Below are 20810 nucleotides of genomic sequence, written 5' to 3' on the forward strand. Positions count from 1 at the left end.
CGTGGGTTGACACAGGCGGCACAGGTTACCCCGGTTTGGTTTTCAGATCATCTGTTGCTGTCGGTTGATCTGATACCAGATGGTATGGACCCTAAATCAAATTACTGGAAGCTGAACACGAAAGTGTTATTGGAAGCCGATTATCAGAGCATGATAGTTGCGCTTTTGGAACGCTTCCAGTTACAGAGGGGGAGGTACCCGACAGCGGTTCTTTGGTGGGAGGCCTGTAAAAGGGCTATCTCCAAAGCTTCTATTTCCTACTGTTGCCAAAAGAAAGTAGCAGAGAGAAGAGAGCTTGAGAGATTGCAGCAGGAACTTGAAGATCTGTATGTGGCTTCCAACCAGGGCGGTGCTTTTGATATGGCAAAAGTTTCAGAGCTCAAGCTCAGGCTGAAAGAACTTTGGTTAGAGCGAGCGAAGGATTTTTTGTTTAGGCTTAAGGGCACCCTGATGGAGGGCGAGGAGAAGTGCTCAGCTCAGTTCTTCGGCTCGGTCCGAGCCAGACAGAAGAAGACTCTCTTTGAGGGTCTGAGGAGAGAAGATGGGTCCATTGTCAGAGATATAGAAGACATGGTGAGGTGTGCAACTAATTTTTACAGGTTTTTATTTTCAGAGAAACCAGTGGATGCGAGCTTGTGGGATGAGTGGTTGGTGGGTTTCGACAGGAAGACGGTTGGTGTGGAAGGTGTGTGTGGGGATCTAACACTGACGGAGATAGGAGAAGCCATTGGTGGCCTGCGAAAAGGTACTACCCCTGGGATTGACGGGCTTCCTACAGATTTTTATGTCACCTTCCGGGACAGGTTACTACCGGTGCTGTTGGAGGTCTATAATGAAGTCCTGAAGGAGGGTGAGTTAGGAAGAACGATGAGGACTGGTATCATGTCTCTGGTTTATAAGAAAGGGGATAAAGAAGATCTGGAGAACTGGAGGCCGATCCAATTACTCTGCACCGATTATAAGATCTTGGCCAGAGTATTGGGGAGACGGCTGAGGAAGGTGATGCCGGATCTGGTGAGTAGGGATCAAACCTGCAGTGTGGAGGGCAGAAACGTAAAGTGGAACCTGCAGTTGATCAGAGACGTGATAGAATGGGTGGAAGACAGGAACCTTGAGATGATGCTTGTGAACCTTGATCAGAACAAGGCTTTCGATCGGGTACATCACACTTTCCTTTGGGAGGTGATGAAAAGAGTGGGGTTGGACGAAGGCTTCATTAGATGGATCAAGGTTTTGTATAACAATGTCATCTCAAGGGTATGCATTAATGGTAAGCTAGGGATGGGTATTCCAGTCAGGTGCGGGGTGAGGCAAGGATGCCCTCTGTCCCCCTTATTGTACGTGCTCTACATAGAACCCTTTCTACATCTGATTCGAGGTGATCCCCGGGTGGAAGGGGTGGTGGTCCCGGGGAGTGGGGGAGCACAGGCAAAAATAGCTGCCTATGCGGACGATATTTCGTTGTTTCTTACCACTGACAGCAGCCTTTCACAAGTACTACAGATAGTAGAGAGTCAGACCAGAGGGACAGGTGCTTTTTTGAACACGTCAAAATGTACTGTTAAATATTTTGGCAAGTGGAAAGAACGACAAGATGTGGCGGGTGGTCTTACCTTGGTGACGGGGCCGGTGAAGATTCTGGGAGTTCTCTACCATACGCAGGACTCGGCCAGGATCAATTGGGACCTGAGGATGGGGAAGGTTAAGCAAAAGATGGGCCTGTGGTTGAATAGGTCGCTGACATACACGGGGAAAGTGCTAGTTTTAAAGGTGGACGTACTGCCACTGCTGCTTCACTTGGCCTGCGTGTTCCCCCTGCCTGCTCGGCTCCGCCGAGACCTGGTGAGGGCGGTCTTCCACTTCGTGTGGAGTGGAACGCATGAGTATATAAGGAGGGCGGACATGTGCAGGCCAGTGGAGGGGGGTGGTAGGGCTGTTCCGGACTTCCCGTTGAAGTTAGACACTATTTTCATTGCACATCTGTGTAAAACCCTATACGAAGACCCGGATCACCTCTGTGTTTGTTTTATTCGTTTGTGGTTCGCAGCTACGATGAAACACCTGGTAGTGTGGACGAACACAACGCCGAAGGCACAAAAGCTGCCTTGGCATTATAGGCATGCTGTGGTGTGGCTCCAGAAACATCCGGAGTTCAGGAAGGGCTTGGGTTCAACGGATCATAGGCGAATGTATAGGGTTATTATGGAGAAGGGGGAACCTGCGGTCGTGGGGGTGTCGGAGGAGGAGTGGAGGCAGATCCAGCCGGTGGGTCTAGAACACAGACTCAAGGACCTCAACTGGCGGTTGCTCTGGAACAGGTTGCCCGTGAGGGACACGCTCCACAGGCACGGATTGTCCAGGCAGGACAGGTGCCCGCATCCCGACTGTTCTGAGGTGGAGACCCTACTACATGTATTCTGGGGTTGTGTTTTCGCCCAAAGGGTGTGGGGTCACTGCGAGGAGCTCTTGCAGAAAGTCGCCCTTGATTTTGTTTTAACGAGCCGGGTGGTGATTCGAGGAATAAAGGGAGCGAGGAAATGGAATAAAGAATTTTTGTTATGGTTTATACTAAGTTTAGTTAAGTTTTATATATGGGCAGCTAGGAAGGAGCTGGTGGAGCACGGCGGTAGTGTTACAGCCGTGTCGGTATTTCGTAAAGTCAAAAACGATGTCAGCAGACGTGTCCGGTGGGACATCCTGCGGTGGGGTTTTGCAGCGGCAAAAGAAAGGTGGAAGGGGTTAATTTCTTTGGGGTGTTGAATTGTTTTTCTGTGTATGGTTTTGTTTCTGTATTTCTTGGTTTTATAATAATAATGGAAATGTTGGGGATGGAGGAGGGATTAATTTTGCATACTGGGTGGGATTATGGTAATGTAAGGAATTTGTGTAAATATTTTCGGTGACTGTGTTTTGGAGGTTTTCTGTTTGAACTAATATGAATATCGTCTTATTTATACTTTTTGGCTTTCTGATTTTTGATTTTGACTGTGGAGTGTAATATCATATGGGGTGTTGCTATTGTTCCAAGGGGGGGCTGATTCGTTCTTTTTGTTTGAATGGTGGAAATGTTGTTGTTGTCTTACCTTGGTGTGTTGTAGTTTGTCATTTTTGTAATAAAAACATAAAAAAAAAAAAAAAATCTGTTCTTATCAGTTTAATATCTGATACGTCCCCCATCGGGGGACCACATATTAAACGGATTTTTGGAACAGGGAGCTGGATCAGGAGCTTGCTCCGTCCTCTCCACGCATCGGCCCGGTATTGCAGCGCCTCCGGGAACGGTGCACTACCTTCTCTCAGCGGTGAAAAGACAGACGTAGCTAGCAAGCAAGCGAGGTGGACCGGAGCTCCTTCCTCTCCGGTCTCGTCTCTCGTCCATCTGTGTGTCTCTGTGTCTCTCTCTCTCCCCCTCCCCGTTCCCGTGCTCCCTCCGTGCACTTTCCCGCGCCTCGACTCTCTCGGCAAGCAGGCCGGCCCCCTTTTCGGCTCCCGTGCGTTTTCCCTCCAAAAAACTTAGTTTTTTCCTCCTTTTTCCAGGGAGGCAGGCGTGGCTTGTGTGTGTGTGTGTGTGTGTGTGTGTGTGTGTGTGTGTGTGTGTGTGTGTGTGTGTGTGTGCCCCGTCCTTGCAGGCGGGCCCCTTTCGACAGCCGGCCGTTTTCCCTCCAAAAAACTTAGTATATACACCTTTTCTTTCTTTTTTTCGGCAGGCAGGCAGGTGTGTGTGTGTCCCCGTCCCTCCCGAGAGAGCGCTGCCCCTTGCCTCTGCCCGCAGGTGCCGACGGTCCGCTTTCGCTTGCAGCTCACTCGGCACGGCTGCTGCTGGTGGGAGGGGCCTAAGCTAAGGAGGCCGGCCGGCTGGCGCCCCCCGCGGCTGCGGTCGTTGTCGGGCCGTTGACAGGAGATCAAAGAGCAGGGCCCCCGCCCGGGACTGGCGGGCAGGCAGGCGAGCAAGCAGGCAGGCAAGAGAGGGGGAGAGCGGAGTCCGGGCGGCCGGCAGCCGCGTGCGGACCGGGCTCCAGAGGCGTCGGCCTGCGCCGCTGCGCGCCAGCCGGACGCCCGCGCGCCCGCCCAAGGCCGGCGTCGGGCATCGCTTCTCGGCCTTTTGGCTAAGATCAAGTGTAGTATCTGTTCTTATCAGTTTAATATCTGATACGTCCCCCATCGGGGGACCACATATTAAACGGATTTTTGGAACAGGGAGCTGGATCAGGAGCTTGCTCCGTCCTCTCCACGCATCGGCCCGGTATTGCAGCGCCTCCGGGAACGGTGCACTACCTTCTCTCAGCGGTGAAAAGACAGACGTAGCTAGCAAGCAAGCGAGGTGGACCGGAGCTCCTTCCTCTCCGGTCTCGTCTCTCGTCCATCTGTGTGTCTCTGTGTCTCTCTCTCTCCCCCTCCCCGTTCCCGTGCTCCCTCCGTGCACTTTCCCGCGCCTCGACTCTCTCGGCAAGCAGGCCGGCCCCCTTTTCGGCTCCCGTGCGTTTTCCCTCCAAAAAACTTAGTTTTTTCCTCCTTTTTCCAGGGAGGCAGGCGTGGCTTGTGTGTGTGTGTGTGTGTGTGTGTGTGTGTGTGTGTGTGTGTGTGTGTGTGTGTGTGTGTGTGTCCCCGTCCTTGCAGGCGGGCCCCTTTCGACAGCCGGCCGTTTTCCCTCCAAAAAACTTAGTATATACACCTTTTCTTTCTTTTTTTCGGCAGGCAGGCAGGTGTGTGTGTGTCCCCGTCCCTCCCGAGAGAGCGCTGCCCCTTGCCTCTGCCCGCAGGTGCCGACGGTCCGCTTTCGCTTGCAGCTCACTCGGCACGGCTGCTGCTGGTGGGAGGGGCCTAAGCTAAGGAGGCCGGCCGGCTGGCGCCCCCCGCGGCTGCGGTCGTTGTCGGGCCGTTGACAGGAGATCAAAGAGCAGGGCCCCCGCCCGGGACTGGCGGGCAGGCAGGCGAGCAAGCAGGCAGGCAAGAGAGGGGGAGAGCGGAGTCCGGGCGGCCGGCAGCCGCGTGCGGACCGGGCTCCAGAGGCGTCGGCCTGCGCCGCTGCGCGCCAGCCGGACGCCCGCGCGCCCGCCCAAGGCCGGCGTCGGGCATCGCTTCTCGGCCTTTTGGCTAAGATCAAGTGTAGTATCTGTTCTTATCAGTTTAATATCTGATACGTCCCCCATCGGGGGACCACATATTAAACGGATTTTTGGAACAGGGAGCTGGATCAGGAGCTTGCTCCGTCCTCTCCACGCATCGGCCCGGTATTGCAGCGCCTCCGGGAACGGTGCACTACCTTCTCTCAGCGGTGAAAAGACAGACGTAGCTAGCAAGCAAGCGAGGTGGACCGGAGCTCCTTCCTCTCCGGTCTCGTCTCTCGTCCATCTGTGTGTCTCTGTGTCTCTCTCTCTCCCCCTCCCCGTTCCCGTGCTCCCTCCGTGCACTTTCCCGCGCCTCGACTCTCTCGGCAAGCAGGCCGGCCCCCTTTTCGGCTCCCGTGCGTTTTCCCTCCAAAAAACTTAGTTTTTTCCTCCTTTTTCCAGGGAGGCAGGCGTGGCTTGTGTGTGTGTGTGTGTGTGTGTGTGTGTGTGTGTGTGTGTGTGTGTGTGTGTGTGTGTGTGTCCCCGTCCTTGCAGGCGGGCCCCTTTCGACAGCCGGCCGTTTTCCCTCCAAAAAACTTAGTATATACACCTTTTCTTTCTTTTTTTCGGCAGGCAGGCAGGTGTGTGTGTGTCCCCGTCCCTCCCGAGAGAGCGCTGCCCCTTGCCTCTGCCCGCAGGTGCCGACGGTCCGCTTTCGCTTGCAGCTCACTCGGCACGGCTGCTGCTGGTGGGAGGGGCCTAAGCTAAGGAGGCCGGCCGGCTGGCGCCCCCCGCGGCTGCGGTCGTTGTCGGGCCGTTGACAGGAGATCAAAGAGCAGGGCCCCCGCCCGGGACTGGCGGGCAGGCAGGCGAGCAAGCAGGCAGGCAAGAGAGGGGGAGAGCGGAGTCCGGGCGGCCGGCAGCCGCGTGCGGACCGGGCTCCAGAGGCGTCGGCCTGCGCCGCTGCGCGCCAGCCGGACGCCCGCGCGCCCGCCCAAGGCCGGCGTCGGGCATCGCTTCTCGGCCTTTTGGCTAAGATCAAGTGTAGTATCTGTTCTTATCAGTTTAATATCTGATACGTCCCCCATCGGGGGACCACATATTAAACGGATTTTTGGAACAGGGAGCTGGATCAGGAGCTTGCTCCGTCCTCTCCACGCATCGGCCCGGTATTGCAGCGCCTCCGGGAACGGTGCACTACCTTCTCTCAGCGGTGAAAAGACAGACGTAGCTAGCAAGCAAGCGAGGTGGACCGGAGCTCCTTCCTCTCCGGTCTCGTCTCTCGTCCATCTGTGTGTCTCTGTGTCTCTCTCTCTCCCCCTCCCCGTTCCCGTGCTCCCTCCGTGCACTTTCCCGCGCCTCGACTCTCTCGGCAAGCAGGCCGGCCCCCTTTTCGGCTCCCGTGCGTTTTCCCTCCAAAAAACTTAGTTTTTTCCTCCTTTTTCCAGGGAGGCAGGCGTGGCTTGTGTGTGTGTGTGTGTGTGTGTGTGTGTGTGTGTGTGTGTGTGTGTGTGTGTGTGTGTGTGTCCCCGTCCTTGCAGGCGGGCCCCTTTCGACAGCCGGCCGTTTTCCCTCCAAAAAACTTAGTATATACACCTTTTCTTTCTTTTTTTCGGCAGGCAGGCAGGTGTGTGTGTGTCCCCGTCCCTCCCGAGAGAGCGCTGCCCCTTGCCTCTGCCCGCAGGTGCCGACGGTCCGCTTTCGCTTGCAGCTCACTCGGCACGGCTGCTGCTGGTGGGAGGGGCCTAAGCTAAGGAGGCCGGCCGGCTGGCGCCCCCCGCGGCTGCGGTCGTTGTCGGGCCGTTGACAGGAGATCAAAGAGCAGGGCCCCCGCCCGGGACTGGCGGGCAGGCAGGCGAGCAAGCAGGCAGGCAAGAGAGGGGGAGAGCGGAGTCCGGGCGGCCGGCAGCCGCGTGCGGACCGGGCTCCAGAGGCGTCGGCCTGCGCCGCTGCGCGCCAGCCGGACGCCCGCGCGCCCGCCCAAGGCCGGCGTCGGGCATCGCTTCTCGGCCTTTTGGCTAAGATCAAGTGTAGTATCTGTTCTTATCAGTTTAATATCTGATACGTCCCCCATCGGGGGACCACATATTAAACGGATTTTTGGAACAGGGAGCTGGATCAGGAGCTTGCTCCGTCCTCTCCACGCATCGGCCCGGTATTGCAGCGCCTCCGGGAACGGTGCACTACCTTCTCTCAGCGGTGAAAAGACAGACGTAGCTAGCAAGCAAGCGAGGTGGACCGGAGCTCCTTCCTCTCCGGTCTCGTCTCTCGTCCATCTGTGTGTCTCTGTGTCTCTCTCTCTCCCCCTCCCCGTTCCCGTGCTCCCTCCGTGCACTTTCCCGCGCCTCGACTCTCTCGGCAAGCAGGCCGGCCCCCTTTTCGGCTCCCGTGCGTTTTCCCTCCAAAAAACTTAGTTTTTTCCTCCTTTTTCCAGGGAGGCAGGCGTGGCTTGTGTGTGTGTGTGTGTGTGTGTGTGTGTGTGTGTGTGTGTGTGTGTGTGTGTGTGTGTGTGTCCCCGTCCTTGCAGGCGGGCCCCTTTCGACAGCCGGCCGTTTTCCCTCCAAAAAACTTAGTATATACACCTTTTCTTTCTTTTTTTCGGCAGGCAGGCAGGTGTGTGTGTGTCCCCGTCCCTCCCGAGAGAGCGCTGCCCCTTGCCTCTGCCCGCAGGTGCCGACGGTCCGCTTTCGCTTGCAGCTCACTCGGCACGGCTGCTGCTGGTGGGAGGGGCCTAAGCTAAGGAGGCCGGCCGGCTGGCGCCCCCCGCGGCTGCGGTCGTTGTCGGGCCGTTGACAGGAGATCAAAGAGCAGGGCCCCCGCCCGGGACTGGCGGGCAGGCAGGCGAGCAAGCAGGCAGGCAAGAGAGGGGGAGAGCGGAGTCCGGGCGGCCGGCAGCCGCGTGCGGACCGGGCTCCAGAGGCGTCGGCCTGCGCCGCTGCGCGCCAGCCGGACGCCCGCGCGCCCGCCCAAGGCCGGCGTCGGGCATCGCTTCTCGGCCTTTTGGCTAAGATCAAGTGTAGTATCTGTTCTTATCAGTTTAATATCTGATACGTCCCCCATCGGGGGACCACATATTAAACGGATTTTTGGAACAGGGAGCTGGATCAGGAGCTTGCTCCGTCCTCTCCACGCATCGGCCCGGTATTGCAGCGCCTCCGGGAACGGTGCACTACCTTCTCTCAGCGGTGAAAAGACAGACGTAGCTAGCAAGCAAGCGAGGTGGACCGGAGCTCCTTCCTCTCCGGTCTCGTCTCTCGTCCATCTGTGTGTCTCTGTGTCTCTCTCTCTCCCCCTCCCCGTTCCCGTGCTCCCTCCGTGCACTTTCCCGCGCCTCGACTCTCTCGGCAAGCAGGCCGGCCCCCTTTTCGGCTCCCGTGCGTTTTCCCTCCAAAAAACTTAGTTTTTTCCTCCTTTTTCCAGGGAGGCAGGCGTGGCTGTGTGTGTGTGTGTGTGTGTGTGTGTGTGTGTGTGTGTGTGTGTGTGTGTGTGTGTGTGTGTCCCCGTCCTTGCAGGCGGGCCCCTTTCGACAGCCGGCCGTTTTCCCTCCAAAAAACTTAGTATATACACCTTTTCTTTCTTTTTTTCGGCAGGCAGGCAGGTGTGTGTGTGTCCCCGTCCCTCCCGAGAGAGCGCTGCCCCTTGCCTCTGCCCGCAGGTGCCGACGGTCCGCTTTCGCTTGCAGCTCACTCGGCACGGCTGCTGCTGGTGGGAGGGGCCTAAGCTAAGGAGGCCGGCCGGCTGGCGCCCCCCGCGGCTGCGGTCGTTGTCGGGCCGTTGACAGGAGATCAAAGAGCAGGGCCCCCGCCCGGGACTGGCGGGCAGGCAGGCGAGCAAGCAGGCAGGCAAGAGAGGGGGAGAGCGGAGTCCGGGCGGCCGGCAGCCGCGTGCGGACCGGGCTCCAGAGGCGTCGGCCTGCGCCGCTGCGCGCCAGCCGGACGCCCGCGCGCCCGCCCAAGGCCGGCGTCGGGCATCGCTTCTCGGCCTTTTGGCTAAGATCAAGGTTTAAGCCGGCAAGCCCGCAATTCCAAGGTCTTAGTCAGAGGGTCGGGAAGGCGGCGGGAGGACTGGAAGGAGCGACGCAACAGGAGAAGGATTGGCTGGAGCGGCGGAGTGTTGGGCTGGAGTTTGGAGGACCGAGGCGGCGGAGGCGACGAGCGGAATTGCTGGCCAGTGGATGCGAACTGGAGACGGTGGCGGAGCGTTCCTGTGACTTGGAAGTGCGGTTCGGATCGGTGGCTGGAGATGGAGGCGGGTCATCCTTGGGCGAGGAAGGAGCAGCGGAAGGATTCCATCCGTTTCACCTTGCGGGACCGAGGAGAACCCAAGACTTGGACTAGAGATAAGTTCAAGACTTTTGTTTTGAAAAGGGTTCTGGATGTGCAGCTGTCGGACATTTTATGTTTACAGGATTACTGCGATCGGGGGATTTTTGAGTTAACTTTGATTTCGAGTGAACTTTGTTTTGACTTATGGAAGAGGATTTCAGAGAGAAAGGGAGAGGCTCCGTTGAGCCTTTTCCGTGCAAGTCCTATGTTTGCTGGAGGGTTACGGAAGATGACGGTTTTTGTTTTTGATCCATTTGTTCCAGAAGAGGACATTGATGTTTTTTTGAATAATTTTGTGTTGTTGCAGGGGAAGGGGGAGAGGGAACGAGATTCTGAGGGGGTTTGGACGGGCAAGCGGGTTTATTGGATGAGGTTACGGTTTGGGGGTGCGGAAGAGGGGGGGGTGTTGCATCCCCCTGCGTTTTTTGAGATCGGGACAGAGAGGGGATACCTGGTTTATCCAGGGCAGCCCCTTGCATGTAGGAAATGTGGGGTTTTAGGTCACTATGCTGCAAAATGTGGGATGGTGGTGTGTAGTCGGTGTAAGGAACAGGGACATGTGACGAAGGATTGCAAGAAAGAGGTCCGATGTTTCTCATGTGGGGATATAGGCCATGCATATAAAAACTGTGTGGGGAGAAGGAGGGTTAGGGCTGAACAGGATAGGTTAGACGAAAAGGAAAGGGTAGCTGACGGGACAGGAGTGTTGAATAACATGAACTGTGTGCAAGTGGAGGAGGTGGGGAGGATGTGTGAAGGAGAGTGTGGGGGGGGATTGAGGGGAAACGAAGAGGGAGGAATAGGAGTAGATGTTAATGGTATGGGGGAAGAGAGTAAATTGAATGAAGAGTCAGGTGTAGAGGAAACAGTAGGGGGCAGTGTTGTCAAGGAATCAGACAAGAAGGGTGGGGATGAGAGGGTGGTGAGGGGCATTTGTGAGCTTGTGGTGGAGGTGAAGGAGGGTGCACAAGTCACGACACCGGTGGTAGAGGATGTAGGGAAGACGAGTACGGGTAAGGAGGCTAGTGTGGTTAGGGACTTAGATAAGGAGGGTGTGGGAGGGGGCACTGTGGGAGTTAAGGGTAAACACGTGGAGGCGCTGAAGGACGGTGTGCAAGTGGAGATGTTGGAAGGAGATGTTGTGGACAGTATGGAAGTTGAAGGATGTGTGGGGGGTGCGGGCGAGAATGTTGAAAAGGAAAAAGGGAAAAACGAGGAAGGGGTGGTATCCAGAGATGGAGAGATTAGGGAGGCAGGTACGGAAACCGTACAAATGGAGAGGAGCGTGCGGGCAGAGGAGGGGAGAGGAGCAGTTACAACGGCAGGTGTGACAGGAAGAAGTAGCAGTACCGAAGAGGGAAGAAGGCATACCGGGGAGCTTACAGACAGCGACGTGGAGAGAGAGTTTGCAGACTGTGTGACACAATATAAAAGAGAATGGGAGAAGGAAGGGTACATCGATGTACCGTTGCCGGGTGTTCAGTGGGGCTTTTTACCTGCAGAGAGGGTGCCAGAAGTGGAATTAAATGAGGAGAACTTTCCACCCTTGGGGTCCGCAGGGGCCGGGGGGGGGAGGAAAGGCATGAGGACGGGATTAGTTGCAGTAGAGGGTATTGGGAAAGATGAGAGCAAGGGTGGGCACGTAAGTGGAAGAGGGTGTATAGAGGGACAACAACCGGGGAAGGAGAGCAATGTTTGCAAAGAGTGGAAGAAGGTTGAATTAAACCAGGAGTGGCAGAAACAGATAAAGGTTAAACAGAAGACATGTTTGGCCACAGTGCACGAAGTGGAACGGAAGTTTCCAGGGTGCCGCATAGAACTTGTGAAGGAAGGGGATACTCCGGGTGGGTTTCGAATGGGTGGGGAGACGAGGGAGGAATGTAAACTGATTAGCAAGATGTTGTATGGAGCATTATGCAAAAGCTTGAAGATGTGAATAATGGGTTTGTGGGTTTATGTGTTTTGAGTATGGGAATAATTTAGATTTAGGGGAGTGATTAATTTGCATACAGGGCGGGGTTATGCTAATGACGGGTTGATTTAAGTTGGTGTCTTTGTGATTTGGGTTTGATATTTGGGGTTTTCTGGTTATACCGAGTTTGGATTTATGGATTTTTGTATTTTGTAATAAAAAAAAAAAAAAAAAAAAAAAAAAAAAAAAAAAAATCTGTTCTTATCAGTTTAATATCTGATACGTCCCCCATCGGGGGACCACATATTAAACGGATTTTTGGAACAGGGAGCTGGATCAGGAGCTTGCTCCGTCCTCTCCACGCATCGGCCCGGTATTGCAGCGCCTCCGGGAACGGTGCACTACCTTCTCTCAGCGGTGAAAAGACAGACGTAGCTAGCAAGCAAGCGAGGTGGACCGGAGCTCCTTCCTCTCCGGTCTCGTCTCTCGTCCATCTGTGTGTCTCTGTGTCTCTCTCTCTCCCCCTCCCCGTTCCCGTGCTCCCTCCGTGCACTTTCCCGCGCCTCGACTCTCTCGGCAAGCAGGCCGGCCCCCTTTTCGGCTCCCGTGCGTTTTCCCTCCAAAAAACTTAGTTTTTTCCTCCTTTTTCCAGGGAGGCAGGCGTGGCTTGTGTGTGTGTGTGTGTGTGTGTGTGTGTGTGTGTGTGTGTGTGTGTGTGTGTGTGTGTGTGTGTGTCCCCGTCCTTGCAGGCGGGCCCCTTTCGACAGCCGGCCGTTTTCCCTCCAAAAAACTTAGTATATACACCTTTTCTTTCTTTTTTTCGGCAGGCAGGCAGGTGTGTGTGTGTCCCCGTCCCTCCCGAGAGAGCGCTGCCCCTTGCCTCTGCCCGCAGGTGCCGACGGTCCGCTTTCGCTTGCAGCTCACTCGGCACGGCTGCTGCTGGTGGGAGGGGCCTAAGCTAAGGAGGCCGGCCGGCTGGCGCCCCCCGCGGCTGCGGTCGTTGTCGGGCCGTTGACAGGAGATCAAAGAGCAGGGCCCCCGCCCGGGACTGGCGGGCAGGCAGGCGAGCAAGCAGGCAGGCAAGAGAGGGGGAGAGCGGAGTCCGGGCGGCCGGCAGCCGCGTGCGGACCGGGCTCCAGAGGCGTCGGCCTGCGCCGCTGCGCGCCAGCCGGACGCCCGCGCGCCCGCCCAAGGCCGGCGTCGGGCATCGCTTCTCGGCCTTTTGGCTAAGATCAAGTGTAGTATCTGTTCTTATCAGTTTAATATCTGATACGTCCCCCATCGGGGGACCACATATTAAACGGATTTTTGGAACAGGGAGCTGGATCAGGAGCTTGCTCCGTCCTCTCCACGCATCGGCCCGGTATTGCAGCGCCTCCGGGAACGGTGCACTACCTTCTCTCAGCGGTGAAAAGACAGACGTAGCTAGCAAGCAAGCGAGGTGGACCGGAGCTCCTTCCTCTCCGGTCTCGTCTCTCGTCCATCTGTGTGTCTCTGTGTCTCTCTCTCTCCCCCTCCCCGTTCCCGTGCTCCCTCCGTGCACTTTCCCGCGCCTCGACTCTCTCGGCAAGCAGGCCGGCCCCCTTTTCGGCTCCCGTGCGTTTTCCCTCCAAAAAACTTAGTTTTTTCCTCCTTTTTCCAGGGAGGCAGGCGTGGCTTGTGTGTGTGTGTGTGTGTGTGTGTGTGTGTGTGTGTGTGTGTGTGTGTGTGTGTGTGCCCCGTCCTTGCAGGCGGGCCCCTTTCGACAGCCGGCCGTTTTCCCTCCAAAAAACTTAGTATATACACCTTTTCTTTCTTTTTTTCGGCAGGCAGGCAGGTGTGTGTGTGTCCCCGTCCCTCCCGAGAGAGCGCTGCCCCTTGCCTCTGCCCGCAGGTGCCGACGGTCCGCTTTCGCTTGCAGCTCACTCGGCACGGCTGCTGCTGGTGGGAGGGGCCTAAGCTAAGGAGGCCGGCCGGCTGGCGCCCCCCGCGGCTGCGGTCGTTGTCGGGCCGTTGACAGGAGATCAAAGAGCAGGGCCCCCGCCCGGGACTGGCGGGCAGGCAGGCGAGCAAGCAGGCAGGCAAGAGAGGGGGAGAGCGGAGTCCGGGCGGCCGGCAGCCGCGTGCGGACCGGGCTCCAGAGGCGTCGGCCTGCGCCGCTGCGCGCCAGCCGGACGCCCGCGCGCCCGCCCAAGGCCGGCGTCGGGCATCGCTTCTCGGCCTTTTGGCTAAGATCAAGTGTAGTATCTGTTCTTATCAGTTTAATATCTGATACGTCCCCCATCGGGGGACCACATATTAAACGGATTTTTGGAACAGGGAGCTGGATCAGGAGCTTGCTCCGTCCTCTCCACGCATCGGCCCGGTATTGCAGCGCCTCCGGGAACGGTGCACTACCTTCTCTCAGCGGTGAAAAGACAGACGTAGCTAGCAAGCAAGCGAGGTGGACCGGAGCTCCTTCCTCTCCGGTCTCGTCTCTCGTCCATCTGTGTGTCTCTGTGTCTCTCTCTCTCCCCCTCCCCGTTCCCGTGCTCCCTCCGTGCACTTTCCCGCGCCTCGACTCTCTCGGCAAGCAGGCCGGCCCCCTTTTCGGCTCCCGTGCGTTTTCCCTCCAAAAAACTTAGTTTTTTCCTCCTTTTTCCAGGGAGGCAGGCGTGGCTTGTGTGTGTGTGTGTGTGTGTGTGTGTGTGTGTGTGTGTGTGTGTGTGTGTGTGTGTGTGTGTGTGCCCCGTCCTTGCAGGCGGGCCCCTTTCGACAGCCGGCCGTTTTCCCTCCAAAAAACTTAGTATATACACCTTTTCTTTCTTTTTTTCGGCAGGCAGGCAGGTGTGTGTGTGTCCCCGTCCCTCCCGAGAGAGCGCTGCCCCTTGCCTCTGCCCGCAGGTGCCGACGGTCCGCTTTCGCTTGCAGCTCACTCGGCACGGCTGCTGCTGGTGGGAGGGGCCTAAGCTAAGGAGGCCGGCCGGCTGGCGCCCCCCGCGGCTGCGGTCGTTGTCGGGCCGTTGACAGGAGATCAAAGAGCAGGGCCCCCGCCCGGGACTGGCGGGCAGGCAGGCGAGCAAGCAGGCAGGCAAGAGAGGGGGAGAGCGGAGTCCGGGCGGCCGGCAGCCGCGTGCGGACCGGGCTCCAGAGGCGTCGGCCTGCGCCGCTGCGCGCCAGCCGGACGCCCGCGCGCCCGCCCAAGGCCGGCGTCGGGCATCGCTTCTCGGCCTTTTGGCTAAGATCAAGTGTAGTATCTGTTCTTATCAGTTTAATATCTGATACGTCCCCCATCGGGGGACCACATATTAAACGGATTTTTGGAACAGGGAGCTGGATCAGGAGCTTGCTCCGTCCTCTCCACGCATCGGCCCGGTATTGCAGCGCCTCCGGGAACGGTGCACTACCTTCTCTCAGCGGTGAAAAGACAGACGTAGCTAGCAAGCAAGCGAGGTGGACCGGAGCTCCTTCCTCTCCGGTCTCGTCTCTCGTCCATCTGTGTGTCTCTGTGTCTCTCTCTCTCCCCCTCCCCGTTCCCGTGCTCCCTCCGTGCACTTTCCCGCGCCTCGACTCTCTCGGCAAGCAGGCCGGCCCCCTTTTCGGCTCCCGTGCGTTTTCCCTCCAAAAAACTTAGTTTTTTCCTCCTTTTTCCAGGGAGGCAGGCGTGGCTTGTGTGTGTGTGTGTGTGTGTGTGTGTGTGTGTGTGTGTGTGTGTGTGTGTGTGTGTGTGTGTCCCCGTCCTTGCAGGCGGGCCCCTTTCGACAGCCGGCCGTTTTCCCTCCAAAAAACTTAGTATATACACCTTTTCTTTCTTTTTTTCGGCAGGCAGGCAGGTGTGTGTGTGTCCCCGTCCCTCCCGAGAGAGCGCTGCCCCTTGCCTCTGCCCGCAGGTGCCGACGGTCCGCTTTCGCTTGCAGCTCACTCGGCACGGCTGCTGCTGGTGGGAGGGGCCTAAGCTAAGGAGGCCGGCCGGCTGGCGCCCCCCGCGGCTGCGGTCGTTGTCGGGCCGTTGACAGGAGATCAAAGAGCAGGGCCCCCGCCCGGGACTGGCGGGCAGGCAGGCGAGCAAGCAGGCAGGCAAGAGAGGGGGAGAGCGGAGTCCGGGCGGCCGGCAGCCGCGTGCGGACCGGGCTCCAGAGGCGTCGGCCTGCGCCGCTGCGCGCCAGCCGGACGCCCGCGCGCCCGCCCAAGGCCGGCGTCGGGCATCGCTTCTCGGCCTTTCGGCTAAGATCGGAAAAGTACGTGGCAGGCCCGCGGCTTGAAGACTTGGCTGGGGGACGAGAAGGGCGGCGGCGGAGAGACCGTGAGAGGAGACCGAGAGGACAGCACTGCGGAGACGCGTTTGGATTGCTTTGGATTGACCCGGATTGCCTTTGGATTACGTTTTTTGCCTTTTGGACGTCGGAACTTTTGATTTTTCTTTGCCCGGCTTTGCATTCCCTGGCTGTTTGGCGGCCGAAAGGCTGCACCAACCATGGCTGCAGGGCCAGGAGAGGCGAGGAGGGCTGGGAAGGACCCCAGCATCAAGTGGACTCTCCGCTTCCATTGGAAACCGGAGACGGCACCACCTGGAAGGGAGCAATTTGAGGACGATGTCCTGTTTGGTGCTTTGGGGCTGAAGGCAGCAGATATCAAGTGCGTGCAGGGGAACCAGCCACAGAAGTTCATCGACACCACCTTCATCAGTGCGGACATCCACAAGAAAATGGTAGGAAAATGCAACGATATCATTAAGAGCGGCGGATTCCGGGAGTATGAGTGTGGTGGATTGCAGAGCGACAGTAAGAGGTGGGTGGTTTTGCACATGTTTGATCCCTTTGTGACGGATGCCGACGTGACTACCTTCCTAAGCAGGTATGTGGATGTGAGAACTGGGCCATTGGTGCTCAGCGACACACGCACTGTGTGGACGGGAAAGCGTCGGTACCTGGTGGAACTGCGACGGGACCCAACAACAAAGGATGGATACAGCCACCCACCGGCTACGTTCGCAATCGGAGGAGGTAGGGGGTACATGTTTTACTGGGACCAGCCTGAATTTTGCAGGAAGTGTCGGACCACCGGGCACCGTGAGGGGGCATGTACGGCGGAGAAGTGTGGGAAGTGCGGCCGCCCGGGACACCACACCCGAGACTGCCAGGTGAAGGAGTGCTCCCTGTGCGGGGACAGAGGCCACCTTTTCCGGCAGTGCAGCAAGAGGGGCGCGGCCACGGAGAGGACGGCCAAGGAGAGAACGGCCACGGAGAAGGCGGCCACGGAGGAGGCGGTTAAGGAGTGGATCAGGCAGGCGGATGAGGCCAGCGAGGGGGAAGGCCGGCCGACGAGCAGCAGGCCCCCCGGTAAGGGAGAGAAGAGGGGAGGAAAGAAACAGGGACGGGAACAGGTGGAGGAGGAGCGCCAGGGAGAAGAGGATGGTGAGCGTCCAGGAACATCGTGGGGCTCAGACATGGAGCAGCGGGAGGCAGCCCGGGGATCGGATAGCGAACGACCGGGAACATCGCGGGGAGCGGACGGAGGGGCTGGAACCTGGGCGGAAGTGGTGAGGAAGGGGCGCCCCCTGATGGGCGGGGGAAGAACTGCGCCTGCACCGACGCCAGCAGAGGAGGAGGGGATGGTGGCCCTGCAGAGCGCGGGGCAGAAGAGGAAGACGAAGAGGCTGCGGGCAGGAAAACGCCGGCAAGAGACGCAGGAGAAGAAGAAGAAGACGGTCGAGGAGGAAGGCCAGGAGGAAGACCCGGGAGACCTCGCAGACTCTGAGGGGATGGAAGAGGAGGAGGGAGTCTCGTCGGCCTTGAGCGACTCCGAGGCCGAAAGCACCTCGGAATCTCTTCCCCCAGGGCAGGGGTCAGGGGCGGTACCGATGGCCGTCTTTTCAGTATCGGGCAACGTGACGGACGAAGGCAGCCCTGTAGTCGCCTGCCTGACTGAACCGCTTACTCCCGAGCAAGAGGCCCCGGATACCCCAGTCCAGTTCATGGACACGGAGGATGGCAGCTCAGGAAGTACAGCAGGGACGGCGAGCTCTCCGGATTCCAGCCGCTCGGAGGGAATGGAGAGTGACAGTCTCCCTCAAGACCCGCCATGACCCTCACAGTTGCAACAGCTAACGTGAGGGGTCTGAGGAAGCAGGAGAAGAGAGTGGCAGTGTTTTCCTACCTGTCTCGAAGGAAGCTGGATGTGACCTTTCTGCAGGAAGTCCATCTCAAGGACCTCGACGACGTGAGGACCCTTCAGAGGGAGTGGAGGAGGGGTCCCTCGTGGTGGAGCGTCGGAGGGGTGAACTCTTCTGGCGTGGGTATCCTGTGCGGCCTGCCAGGGTTCGCCGCCCAAACAGTCAGCTCAGTGATTCCCGGACGTCTGCTGGTGGTGGACGGAACCTGGAGGGGAGTGAAGATAAGGTTAGTCAACGTGTACGCCCCAGCAGACAGAAGGCAGCAGGGCTCCTTTTTGAAAGACCTGGAGCCCGTGCTGTATACCAACAGGGAGCTGATTGTCGGCGGCGACTTCAACATCGACCTGGGAGACCCGCACGGACAGGGAGTTCATCTGTTGAGGTCCTTGATCGCAGACTTCGGCCTTCGAGACGGGTTTCAGAACGTTGCACACCACACCTGGGACAACGGGAGAGGGAGTTTTCGACGCCTCGACTACATCCTCTCTACTGTGAAGTGGACAACATTAAGCAGGCAAGTGACCCCTACCTGGTTCTCGGATCACCAGCTGCTCACGATCTCTTTCGGTGTTGAGGACCCGCGCTTCCAGGCTGGGTACTGGAAGCTAAACAAACAAGTTCTACAAGAGGAGAGATACCGAAGGAAGATTGGGACAGTGCTGAAAGACCTGGGGAGGAGAAGAGAGCTCTTTAGCTCGGCGGTGCACTGGTGGGAATCGTGTAAACAGACTCTCGCGACGGTCACCAGGCGATACTGCTGGATCCGGCGGAGTCTGGAGGAACGCCAGTGCGCCCAGCTCCAAGAGGAGCTAGAAGCACTGTACGAGCAGCTGAACCAGGGGGGCGCCTTCAACGGCGAGAAGATTGCCATCGTCAGGAGCCTGCTTAGAGACACGTGGCTGCAGAGAGCAAAGAACTTTCTTTTCAGGCTGCGGGGAGTTTGGAAGGAGGGAGAAGAACAGTGCTCTCCCCAATTCTTCAGCGCCGTGAGGAGGCAGCAGGAGCGCTGCTGCTTCGAAAGCTTGCGGCGCGAAGATGGGACTGCAGTCACGGACTTACCCGGGATGCTGGAGTGTGCCACAGGGTTTTACGCTACCTTGTTCCAGGAGAAGGAGATCGACGCCAGCACCAAGGAGAGGCTCCTGGAGGGTGTTGAGAAGGCGGTGGACGATCCCGCCTCGCTGGTCGGGCCTGTGACGGGGGCGGAAATCAAGACAGCATTGTTTGGTTTGAAGAAGGGGACCGTCCCCGGAGTCGACGGCCTACCAGCGGAGTTCTACCGCACCTTCTGGGACCAGCTAGAGCCTTTTCTGGTGCAGGTCTTCAATGAGGCCCTGGACAGCAATGAACTGGGCCTCTCTATGAAGACCGGCGTCGTGACCCTGATCTACAAGGGAGGAGACAAAGCGGACCTGGGAAACTGGAGGCCGATCCAGCTCCTGTGCACGGACTATAAGATCTTGGCCAGGGTGCTGGGCGGCCGTCTGAGAACGGTGATGCCGGAGCTGGTCGGGGCGGACCAGACATGTGGCGTGGCAGGCCGGAAGATCAGCTGGAACCTGCAGCTGATCCGGGACACCATCGCCTGGGTGGAGGACAGAGGCCTGCCGCTCATGCTGGTGAGCCTAGATCAGGCGAAGGCGTTCGACCGGGTCCACCATGAGACCCTGTGGGCACTCCTAAGGAGGAAGGGTCTGCCTGACGCTTTCGTCAGGTGGATCGAAGCGCTCTACAACGGCGCCACGTCCCGGGTAAGAGTCAACGGAGCAGTAGGGAGGAGGATTCCGGTAAGGTGTGGTGTGCGACAGGGATGTCCACTCTCGCCCCTGCTGTACGTCATCTTTCTTGAGCTGCTGCTGGATCCCTTACGGAAGGATCCCGGAGTGGAGGGAATTAAAGTGCCAGGTGGAGGTGGGCAGGAAGCTAAAACCGCGGCCTACGCGGATGACGTGACACTCTTCCTCAGTTCTGACAGGAGTCTGGGGAGAGTGTTGGACATCGTGGAGGCCTACTCCAGAGGCACCGGCGCCCAACTGAATCGCGCCAAGAGCCTGGTGAAGCTTTTTGGAACCTGGTCGTATGCACCGGAGATCACCGGAGGACTGAAAGAGACAGCCGGCCCGGTGAAAATCCTGGGGGTCCTATTTCACACCCTGGACCCCTCAGGGCTGAACTGGGAGGCCAGGTTCCGGAAGATCAGGCAGAAGCTGGGCCTTTGGCAGCATCGATCCCTGACATGGATAGGGAAGGCGCTGGTGCTGAAGGTGGAGATCCTGCCCTTGCTTCTCCACCTGGCAGTAGTGTACCCCCTACCTAAAAGGAAAAGGAAGGAACTGGTAAGAACAGTCTTTGCATTCGTTTGGGGCCACTCATACGAACGGATTCGCCGGATAGACATGTGCAGACCTACCATGGAAGGAGGCAGAGGGATCCCAAACTTCCCAGTGAAGTTGGACTGTGTTTTCGTTGCCAACCTGTGCGTCATCCTGCACGGAAACCCGCCCCACCTGTGTGGCCGGTTCGTGAGCCTCTGGCTGGCAGCGAGCATGAGACACCTGGCCGCATGGAGCAACACGACCCCGAAGGCCGAGCGGCTCCCACTGCACTACCGACACGCAGTGCAGTGGCTGAGGGCACATCCAGAGGTACGGGACAAAGACATCGCGCTGAGCCATAGGAAGATGTACCAGGTGGTCACAGCACTGGACAGGCCAGCGCTCCTGGGTGTGCCCAGTGACATCTGGCAGCAGGCCCAGCCAAAGGGCCTGGATAACAGACTAAAGGACCTGAACTGGCTCGGCGTGTGGGGTCGAATGGCGGTCAGGGCCGTCATGTGCTCGCATGGCTTGTCAAAGAAGAGCCAGTGCCCGAGGCACGGCTGCACAGGGGAAGAAACAGTAAATCATGTCTTTTGGGAGTGCGGGTTCGTGCAGAGGGTGTGGAAGTCCAGCCAGCACCTCTACGCACAGGTAGGCCTGGGGTCCCTCCTGACTCTGAACACGGTGATGAAGGGCGTGGCTGGTTCCCGAAAATGGAATGCGGCGTTTCTCCTGTGGCTCCTGATCAGCCTGACCAAGCTCCACGTGTGGGACGCGAGGTCAGAGCTGGTCAAACACGGCGTGGAGAGGTCAGTGCCGGCCATCTTGAGGAGAGTCAAGAGGGACGTCTCACGGAAGATCCGGTGGGACGTCCTCCGATGGGGATTCGCCGCAGCACGCGAAAGATGGAAGGACTTGATCACATGGGTGTAAAGGTGGAGGGTAGAGTAAACTTTTGAAAGCACTGTTTTTTACTGATTTCTAATAAAACATAAAAAAAAAAAATCTGTTCTTATCAGTTTAATATCTGATACGTCCCCCATCGGGGGACCACATATTAAACGGATTTTTGGAACA

The 20810-nt window shown here is 58.0% G+C and overlaps 10 non-coding genes and 1 pseudogene across 10 annotated transcripts in view; all 11 read left to right on the plus strand.

Annotated features, from left to right (window-relative positions):
• The first annotated feature begins 3099 nt into the window (after nucleotides 1-3099).
• LOC148807916 (U2 spliceosomal RNA) lies at nucleotides 3100-3292 on the plus strand. The gene has a single exon (XR_016088541.1). It is a non-coding gene; the product is annotated as a U2 spliceosomal RNA (small nuclear RNA).
• Nucleotides 3293-4086: 794 nt separating this feature from the next.
• LOC148807917 (U2 spliceosomal RNA) lies at nucleotides 4087-4277 on the plus strand. The gene has a single exon (XR_016088528.1). It is a non-coding gene; the product is annotated as a U2 spliceosomal RNA (small nuclear RNA).
• A 797-nt stretch (nucleotides 4278-5074) lies between these two features.
• On the plus strand, nucleotides 5075-5265 carry LOC148807918 (U2 spliceosomal RNA). The gene has a single exon (XR_016088553.1). It is a non-coding gene; the product is annotated as a U2 spliceosomal RNA (small nuclear RNA).
• Nucleotides 5266-6060: 795 nt separating this feature from the next.
• LOC148807919 (U2 spliceosomal RNA) lies at nucleotides 6061-6251 on the plus strand. The gene has a single exon (XR_016088564.1). It is a non-coding gene; the product is annotated as a U2 spliceosomal RNA (small nuclear RNA).
• Nucleotides 6252-7046: 795 nt separating this feature from the next.
• On the plus strand, nucleotides 7047-7237 carry LOC148807920 (U2 spliceosomal RNA). The gene has a single exon (XR_016088575.1). It is a non-coding gene; the product is annotated as a U2 spliceosomal RNA (small nuclear RNA).
• Nucleotides 7238-8032: 795 nt separating this feature from the next.
• LOC148807921 (U2 spliceosomal RNA) lies at nucleotides 8033-8223 on the plus strand. Its single transcript, XR_016088425.1, has one exon. It is a non-coding gene; the product is annotated as a U2 spliceosomal RNA (small nuclear RNA).
• A 3257-nt stretch (nucleotides 8224-11480) lies between these two features.
• LOC148807922 (U2 spliceosomal RNA) lies at nucleotides 11481-11692 on the plus strand (annotated as a pseudogene).
• A 799-nt stretch (nucleotides 11693-12491) lies between these two features.
• LOC148807923 (U2 spliceosomal RNA) lies at nucleotides 12492-12682 on the plus strand. Its single transcript, XR_016088436.1, has one exon. It is a non-coding gene; the product is annotated as a U2 spliceosomal RNA (small nuclear RNA).
• Nucleotides 12683-13472: 790 nt separating this feature from the next.
• LOC148807924 (U2 spliceosomal RNA) lies at nucleotides 13473-13663 on the plus strand. The gene has a single exon (XR_016088447.1). It is a non-coding gene; the product is annotated as a U2 spliceosomal RNA (small nuclear RNA).
• Nucleotides 13664-14461: 798 nt separating this feature from the next.
• LOC148807925 (U2 spliceosomal RNA) lies at nucleotides 14462-14652 on the plus strand. The gene has a single exon (XR_016088458.1). It is a non-coding gene; the product is annotated as a U2 spliceosomal RNA (small nuclear RNA).
• Nucleotides 14653-20696: 6044 nt separating this feature from the next.
• The window catches only part of LOC148807926 (U2 spliceosomal RNA), a 195-nt gene continuing 81 nt past the window's right edge, over nucleotides 20697-20810 (plus strand). The window contains exon 1 of the small nuclear RNA XR_016088539.1: nucleotides 20697-20810. This exon is cut by the window's right edge and continues 81 nt beyond it. This is a non-coding gene — a small nuclear RNA (U2 spliceosomal RNA).

The sequence above is a fragment of the Atractosteus spatula genome, unplaced genomic scaffold (assembly GCF_055471065.1).
Source record: "Atractosteus spatula isolate fAtrSpa1 unplaced genomic scaffold, fAtrSpa1.hap1 Scaffold_25, whole genome shotgun sequence".
NCBI lineage: Eukaryota > Metazoa > Chordata > Actinopteri > Semionotiformes > Lepisosteidae > Atractosteus > Atractosteus spatula.